We start from the raw sequence: 9331 nt of genomic DNA on the forward strand, positions 1-9331 counted from the left end.
GCCCCAAAACCTCGAACCTGCTGCCGCTTGTTTGTCGATGTAGGATCGTTGTTGAAAGAATAATTTGCCTTTTGTTGCTCTTGGAAATGCAATCAATACTCTGGTATCAGCGCACAGCTCACAGGATCGCGCTGTCTCCTGTCACGGCCACTCCAGACCCGTCGCCATCTTAGAACCGAATGCTCATGCGCATCTGCTTTTCTCAGTCACCTCAGTCCTTTTTATTAATTTTTATGGTTGTTTTATATTTCTTTGTTCCTTTCTTTCCCTTTTATTGTTTTTGCTGTTTGGTGATTTTTTGTTTTTTGCTTTTTTGTAGTGATAGGATACATTTTCTTTCTCTCTCATTTGAGTATCTGTTCTACTAGAGGTTTTTATTCTTTTTTTGTGTATTTATAGTATATATATTGCCTTTTTAATGCCAGATTTAGGATTCCCTTGAGGATTTGTTGAAGGGCTGGTCCCGTGGTGGTGAACTCCTGCAGTTTTTGTTTGTCTGGGAAAGATACTATTTTTTCTTCATTTCTGAAAGAAAGCGTTTTTGGATATAGCGTTCTTGGTTGGCAGGTTTCTTTCTTTTAGTACTTTGAATATGTCATCTCACTCTCTCCTGGCCTGTAGGGTTTCTCTTGAGAAGTCTGCTGTTAGCCCGATGGGGATTCCCTTATAGGTGATTTGGTGCTTTTCTTTGTCTTTAACTTTTGACAATTTGACTATAATGTGTCTTGAGGAGGTCCTTTTTGGGTTGAATCCATTTGCAGGTCCATTTGAATCCATTTGAGCTTCTTGGATCTGTAAGACTGTATCTCTCCCAATACTTGGGAAGTTTGGGGCTATTATTTCATTAAATAGGCTTTCAATGCCTTTTCCTTTCTCTTCACCTTCTGGCACACCCATAATATGGATGTTTGTATGCCTAAGTTTATCAGAAAGATCTTATAGGTTTTCTTTATTTTAAATTCTTTTTTCCTTTCTTTTTCTTTTTTTGGCCTAACTGTGTTAATTCAAAATTCCTTTCTTCTAGCTCAGAAATTCTTTCTTCCACTTGTTCTAGTCTGTTGCTTATGCTCCCAGTTGTATTTTTTATTTCGTTGAATGAATTCTTCAATTCCAGGATTTCTGCTTGGTTCTTCTTTATTATTTCTATCTCTTTGCTAGATTTATCATACATGTCTTGGATTGCTTTTTTTTTTTTTTTTTGACATCATTGTGATTTCTATCTATTTATCTATCATGTTGAGTTTCCTTAGTATTGCCATTTGTCATTCCTCTTCAGGTGATTTGCTGGTTTCCTGTTGTTTGGAGTCTGGTGTTGGAGAACTGTAGTCTTCTTTTGGAGGAATTATGTTTCTCTGTTTTTTCATGCTTCTTGTACCTCTGTGTTGATGTCTGGGCATCTGGTGGTGTAATCACTTCTTTTAATTTTAGGAGTGGTTTTTGAAGGGAGAAGTCTCTTTCCCATAGAAGTGTTCTATATTGAAAGTTGGGTTAGGCATTTTAAGCTTCGATCTGGGTGAGTGCAGTAGTACACTCTTTGTGCAACTTTTTCAACTGTATTCAGTCTTGGAGTTGTCTGTGTGTTCCTCTGTGGCCTGGATGGTAGGGCCCTCGGTAGTTTCTTGTTGGGGTGGGTGTCCCTGGGGAGTGTTGTTTGTCACCTCTCCCACGGTGATGGAGATGCAAAGGATTACTTAAAGCCCATTTCTCCAGAGTGATGAGAGGCCCAAAGGGGTTAATACCAGGAGCAATTCCTTCAAGAGAGAAGGATCCTTAGGAATAGCCCCGAATCAGGTTTTCTCTCAGTTTTTATTGTCCAGGCAAGAAAGTTACAGAAGAGAACACAATTGGTTAATCAGTCATAGTAGGAGACAAAAAACTAGGCTATGTGAAGTACAAAAAGAAACAATGAGATAATGGTCATGGCAACACATCTCCCCAAGAAACTTAAAGAAACAATGGAAGGCAAGATGTGGAACATCCCCCAACCATCAACCTTGAAGCTTTTATTTATTTATTTATTTATTTTCCTTTTTGTCTTTTTTTGTGACCGGCAACGGATCGCAACCCTCAGTGTCGTGCCCGTACTGGACCAGGACCGGCAACGGGATCACAACCCTCGGTGTTGCGCCCGCACCTCGCTCAGCCAGTGAGCGGCCGGTCTGTATGTGGGATCTGAACCCTCAGCGGGAGCGCCGCCGCGCTTCCAAGCGGCACACTGTAGCAGTGCGCCACCAGGCCGGCCCAACCTTGAAGCTTTTAGCTCACATACTTTCTCATCATTAGATTTAGCTGCACCAAGGACGACTGCCCTTAGAGCAAGCACTATTTGCTCTTAACAATTTTTTTAATCTACAACAGAGAATTTAGTCCTGGGAAAGTTTTCTGTTTTTCCCAAGCTTAGCATTTCTATGTATAATTCTAAAAGATTAGGCTATTCCTAAAGTTACAGGGCTTTGGCCCTGCTAAAACTAAGGGCTGTGGCCCTACTAAGATAAAGGTTAAGGCCCTGTGAAATACATGTGCTTTATTAATGTTAGTATCCTCTACAGTTGTTGTGGCTGTGAGGCTGGCAGTCTGTAGAGGCCTGCTTTGGAGAGTCAAAGCCCCTGCCCAATCTGCTGTCAGTGAGTGCACAGGTATACCAGGTCCTAGAAGCTCTGTGGAGGGCCGCTGGATCAGCCATTGAGGCTGGAGCAAGCCTACATGGATGCCAAAGGACCCAGTGGCTCTTGAAGGGCACACTGTGGGGTGGGGGAAAGCTGCTACACAATCAACAGTTGGTCCAGCAATAGATATATACAGGTGCCATAGGGCCTGGCAGCTCCGCAGGTGGCCATCTGATCAGCTGTCGAGCCTAGCACAAGTCTGCAAGGGTGCAGCCAAGCCCGTCAGCTCTGTAGAGGCCTGCCTTGGAGCGTCAAAGCCCCTGCCCAGCCTGCTGTTGGTCTGGGAGCATGTATGCACTGGTGCAATAGATCCTGACAGCTCTGTAGAGGGCCACTAGATCAGCTGTTGAGCCTGTAGCAAACCTCTCTGCCTGATTCTGAGCTGGTCCCTGAGCAGAGCAGAGGCTGGATCCCTGTTTTGCTCTCTATGGTGTCATGCCCATTGTCTGTGCTTCACAATGATGTCATCCCTCTCCTGGTGCTCTGCAGTATATTTCCTTGGTCATTCCAGTCAAAATATATTTGTCTGTTGTTTCGGTCTCTTTGTTGAGGGGAGAGGGGGGACTGGTGCCAGATCTCTCTAGTCAGCCATCTTGGGGGATAAAAGAAGAAAAAAAGCTTTATAATTTTAAATATAAGACATGTTCACAAAAAGATGCAAGAGTAGCCTATTATAAAATGACATTAAAAGATCCCAGAATTGATGTGAATCATTTACCCTAGAGGTATATATGCTGACATCTTCATGCAATAATTCATGTAAAGTTTAGAACCCTGGGTAGTAGATATCAGAGTAAGTCCAGACCCCAAAAGTCTTTCCCCCAATATTTTATAAATATTGGACAAAAACTAAAGATACAGCCCCAAATGAGCCAGCAATGATGAGCTGCAGAGAAACAAGCAAAGTGTGCAGCCTCTTGCCATAAATATCTAAGATGAGTGGCCAAAAAAAGAAACACAAACTGCTTCTAATTTTCTTCTCTCATGGAAATAGTAGGGGGTGGCAGTAGGGGTGGGAAGAAGCAGGAAATAGCTGCAAAGCCAGGAGCTGTGTTAACTTGCTCCAGGAAAGATACCACATTTGGAAGACTGGATGAAATTGACATCACAACCTGATGGTGTTTGTGAAAACCATGGACGTTCTCCATGCCCATGTGGCTTTTGTACCAGCCAAAGAGGTGGGTTAAGTGAAGATGTGATAGGAATCACTACCTCTGCATCATCTATTAAGCTGTCGATAGTGGGACAAATATCTGAGATCCCCCAAGAATGTGGTATTGTTGTTTTGATGAGGGCAGGGAGTACAATTTCAGGGGCTTCTACATGGCCCTTCTTACCACAATAATTCTCATTTTTTGGATCAGGAAACTGATGTGGAAATTCTGCCAGTTTCCAATATCTGTGACTACTATATATTGTCCAGACTGGAGGAATAACCAAAGGACAAGTGGCTATCAGGCTTCTTAAGCCCCCTCTCTGCCTGCTGGACCAATATGTATTTCAGTTCTCTGCCAGTTCACAGCCAGAATCTAATAAACCCAGAATATTTCCATTTCCCCAGTACACAGTCATTCTATTAAATGTCCACAGGTCCCTCTGGGGAAAGATTGGGGAAAATTCTGTATTAGTCCGTTTTCTGTTGCTTTTAACAAAATGCCTGGAACTGGGTGACTTATAAGAAAACAAAATGTATTACTTACTGTTTCGGAGGCTGGGAAGTCCAAAGCCCAGGGAACACATCTGGTGAGGGTTTTATTTGGTGGTGGCTTTACAGCAATGCAGGGGTCTCACATGGCAGAAATGGCAAAGGGGAGAGAGAGAGGGAGAGGGAGGGGGAAGGGGGGAGGAGGAGGCAATGACAGAACTAAAAATAATGATAGAGAATTTTAATAACAGACTCAATTACAAAGAAGAAAGAATTAGCAAACTCAAAGACAGATCATTTGAAAGTAGCTAATTAGAAAAAAAGATTGAAAAAGAGTAAAGAAAGCATAAGGGATCCATAGGACACCATCAAATGTACAACAGCACTGTTACAGAGGTATTTGAAAGGGAAGAGAGAGACAAAAGGGCAGAAAGTTGATTATTTGTAAAACTTCCCAAATCTTGGGAGAAATATGGACACATACATTCAGGAATATCACAGGATTCTGTATGAGTCTGTTCCTGTTACTTATGACAAAATACCTGGTCTGGATAATTTATAAGAAAATGAAATTATTTCAGAGGCTGGGAAGTCCAAAGTCCAGGGAACATATCTGGTGGTTGTCACAATGACCCAGGGGTCTCACATGCCAGAAATGGTGGAGCAGGGAGAGAGAGAGACTCTCATCTGTTCTCCTTTTAAAGCCCTCTGAACCATGCCCATAACCACCATTAAACTATCAACTTAATCACCTCTTCAAGGCTCCACCTTTCAATTACTATGATAGGATTTCTTATCCTTAACAGTTACAGTGGGAATTAAATTTTGGGGGGACATTCAATCCAAGGCAGATTCAAAGAATGTGCCTGTAGCCATGTAACAGGATCTTTCTCAAAGTTCTTTCCCTCAAATAGCTGCAGGATTTTATATTAGCTTATATTTAGAACCTGAGTAAGGGCTGTGGATCCCCACCATGGCAACTAGAGGTAGGTTTATACCCAGCACATCTATAACTTTCCTGCCTATGTATGCCAAGCATCATTTTAGTACACTGCTCATGTACTGAATATCTAGGGATGCCATGATCATTACCACAGATTTTTGCTGGTCAAACACTCTGATTACCACTCCAGTCCCATGGCTTATTGAGATAATTGTGCCCACCTTATCTCTGCTATTTAATAAGCATAACCACCTGACCTCTACTAATGCTGGAACCCATTATTTCTATTGGGATAAGGGAAGCCAATTCCATTGCAGAACACCCCACTGTCATTTCTGGCTTATAGAAAATAACCATTGAAGAGCTATGAGGTACGCTTGCAAAATATATAAGGAGATGCTCACGCTCAGGCTCATGCAAGTGCAGGGTCGGCACCTGAGAGCACCTCCTTAAATGTTGCACACTGGCTGTCTGCTTGCTTAATCGTTGCTTCAGCCCTGCTAGTGCCCTCCTCACGAATGCATGTTGTAATTCCTTGGTGATAGGTGCATCCTCTGGGCTTGCTCAGGGATTATGGTGAGGGGGGTAGTGTCAAAGCATGTTGCACATAATAGCTCCATTTCAATATTTTCACTTTCCCGAATCTTTGAGCTTCTTTGTCTAGAATAATGCTTCTCAAACTGCAATGCATAATGTGCATATAAATCACATGGAGATCTTGCTAAAATTTTTATTCAGAAGGTCCGGGATGGGACCTGAGATTCTGCATTTTAAAGTAGCTCCCAATGAGGCTGATGCTGCTGGTGCCTGGGCCACATTTTTTTTTTTTTTTAAATTTTTTATTTTGTCAAAATACAATGTATATGATTATTATGGCCCACCACCGACACTTCCCGCCCTCCTCCCTCTCTCCCTCATTAAGTATAGACTACATTGAATACAGGTATCAATTAGCCAAAATCAATTAAGCAAATCTAGCAGAGTACTAACACCAGTCCCAAGCCAGTCCCAGTTGAGTGTCAATGATTTCAGCCAGATCAAGTTTTTATTTCATCTTCATTGAGCATCTTTAGTATACACTCCCATACTTGCTCCCCAGGCTCTGGCAATACACCCTGACGAGGTCTGGAACATTTTTGTGTACAGGTTATCTCCTCATGGAACAGACCTTCATTTCTACATCTGGGCTACATTGGGATTTAGCTTATTATGGGATGGGGATGGCTCCTGAGCAAAATCAGCATCAGGTTATGAAGAACCTGGCTCAAGTGCAGTCATTCAGTCATTGAAAGGCTTTTTTTTGCCTTGGAAGGCCAGTCCCCTTAGGCACCATGTGACTGCCTGTCTAAAGGTATTTGGGGATCCAAAGTTCTCAGCATCTGCCCAAATGTCCTCACTCCATGTCTCAAGGTTCCACTGCTTCCACACCAGTGCTGTTCTCTTAGTGTGCCCAGTTCCCTTCCCTTGATGTGGTTGTAGATGTAATTGGCATTGAACTTTGCAGCCCTTACAATCAGGCCCTTAGTTTGGTGCTCATCCATATGTATCTGCCCTACAACTACAGGGGATGAGGGACTCCTCCAAAACTGTAATCAAGGCATTAACGATTTTCCATGGATTTTATCATCTGAAGAGTTTTGCTTTCAGTCTTAATTTTTTCGCTGTCTATACTTCCTGCAGTTAGACGGTTTGCTCTACAATCTTTATAATTACTATTGTTGCCATTGAAACTAAGTGCTACAGTCACTTGAGCTCCCAGTGCCTCGCCTGCTACCTTCATTTCATCCTGTGCCACTAGTGATGATAATTGGTGTGATCTGATGTCGTGTGTGTGTGTGTAAAACAAACAGCCTGAAAGGATACCCACCAAACTCATGACAGTTATTGCCCGTGGGGGAAGAGGAGAAAAACTGGATGCAAAAGGAAAGGGAGAGGAATTCAAATTTAGCTGCAGTGTAAAACAAACAGCCTGAAAGGATACCCACCAAACTCATGACAGTTATTGCCCCTGGGGGAAGAGGAGAAAAACTGGATGCAAAAGGAAAGGGAGAGGAATTCAAATTTAGCTGCAGTATTTTATTTTTTCATTTTAAAAAAAGCTTGAAGCCAATATAAAAAAAAGTTAATACTTATAAATCCCATATGACAAAGATTATTACATTATTTTTATATTTTCTGTATATTTTCTCTATTTTTCCCCCCACACGATTATTCATTATGATCGTGGAGGGGTTATCCCGGGATAGGTTAATAGAAATCTAAGAAAGTAATTTATAAAGACATTACATCAACAAATAAAAAAACACATATGGCAAAATCACATCAAAATTATTACATGATACAGAATCCAAAAATCCTAAAAAGCAAAAGCTATCTTTTTCTCACTCTGGCACCCATTTGCCCTTCCCCAGAGTCGAACACTTTTACCTATTTTTTAGGTATACTTCCAAAGATACTTAATGCATTTACAAGCACACACTCATATCAATTTTATAAGTATAAAATAGACATTTTTTGGCATGTAGCTTTGATCACCATATATCTTAAAGATGGTCCCACATCAATAAATGTAGCGATCTCTCTTTTTTATGGCTTCATAGTATTACAGTGTATTGCTATGCCATAAATTAATCCATTAGACCCTTTTGGGTAGATCTTTACTATTTCTTCTGCTATCAGAAATAAAGTGTAATTCAATTACCTATGTAGAAGTCATATCACACATGTTTGAGTATTTTTAGAATAAATTCCTAAAAGAGGAACTTCTAGATAAAGGAATGTGTGCATTTAAAATTTTGATACTGTCAGATTGTTTTCAATAGAAGTTGTATTAATTTACAGCAATGTATGAAAGTGCTTTTCTCCCTGCCAAACTGTATGTTATCAAACTTAATGATTTTGTTAACTGATACTTCTATCATGAGTAATGTTTCCACTTATTTAGGAACTGTTTTAATTTCCTTTTCCGTGTTTTTCTACCTGTTACATCTTTTGCCCATTTTTCTTTTGGGATTGGAGAGTTTTTGTCTTTGATTTATAGAACATTTTTTCAAAAATAAGGAGTTAACTATTTGTCTGTGATATTTGTTGCAAATATTTTCCAAGTGTGTTGTTTCATGACTTTTTCATGGTGTTTCTGCTTCAAAGAGAATTTTGTTGAAAATAGCCAATGTTTCCTTCGCTGGTTTCTGATTGAGGGCCATATGTAAACCTTCCCCATCCTGAGATTATATTTTAAAAGTCCTACTCTCCCCCCATATACTTTCATGACTCCATATTTTTACATTTAAGCATTTGATCCACCTGCAATTTATTTTGGTATCAAGTATGATGTATGGTCTAAGCTTAGTTTTTTTTCCAGCTAGGTACCCAAGTCATGCAACATCATTTATTGAATAATACATCTTTCCCCAATTAATTTGAATGCAACCTTTCATTGAGAAACCCTCAGGTATGGATATTGTAGTTCTAGGCTTTGGTCTGGCCAAGTGGGAGCAAAATGGATTTGGCCTCAGCCTGAGGGCAACAGTTTTTGGCTGGGGGGTTCAGTCCTAGCTTTGCAACAGTGATTGTCCTGACTATGTGGTGGTGGCAGCTTCCATGTATTATTGTGGTTTACCCCACTCTTTTCTACTCATACAAATGCCTCACAGTTTTTAGTCCATGGAGAGGTGATCTTCTTGTTTTTGAGCATGGCTATGTTTATAATAATGTCTTAAAATATCTTTTCCATTATTTTTATGAATTTTGTTTGGGGAGAAGGAGATTTCAGCTTGTGACCTTCAAGGTCTTCATACAAAAGTTCAAAGTCAATAAAATTAATTCTAGCAATACCAAAAGATAAACGGAAGCAACAAAGCACCTCATAATCCCATCAGCCATAAATAACCAAGGTTAATAATATTCCAGAAAGCTGCTTTTTGATATATTAGAGAAAATACAGTAACAGCTAGATAGAATTAATTACATTAAATGGAATGATATACATACTATGTAAAAAATATTTATACATTTAGTTTGCTTGAACTTAAGAAAAAGCAACTCATAAAATGGAAGAAAGAGCTAAACTACAGAATA

This window comes from Galeopterus variegatus, unplaced genomic scaffold (assembly GCF_000696425.1).
Source record: "Galeopterus variegatus unplaced genomic scaffold, G_variegatus-3.0.2 Scaffold812, whole genome shotgun sequence".
In the NCBI taxonomy this organism is placed as follows: Eukaryota; Metazoa; Chordata; class Mammalia; order Dermoptera; family Cynocephalidae; genus Galeopterus; species Galeopterus variegatus.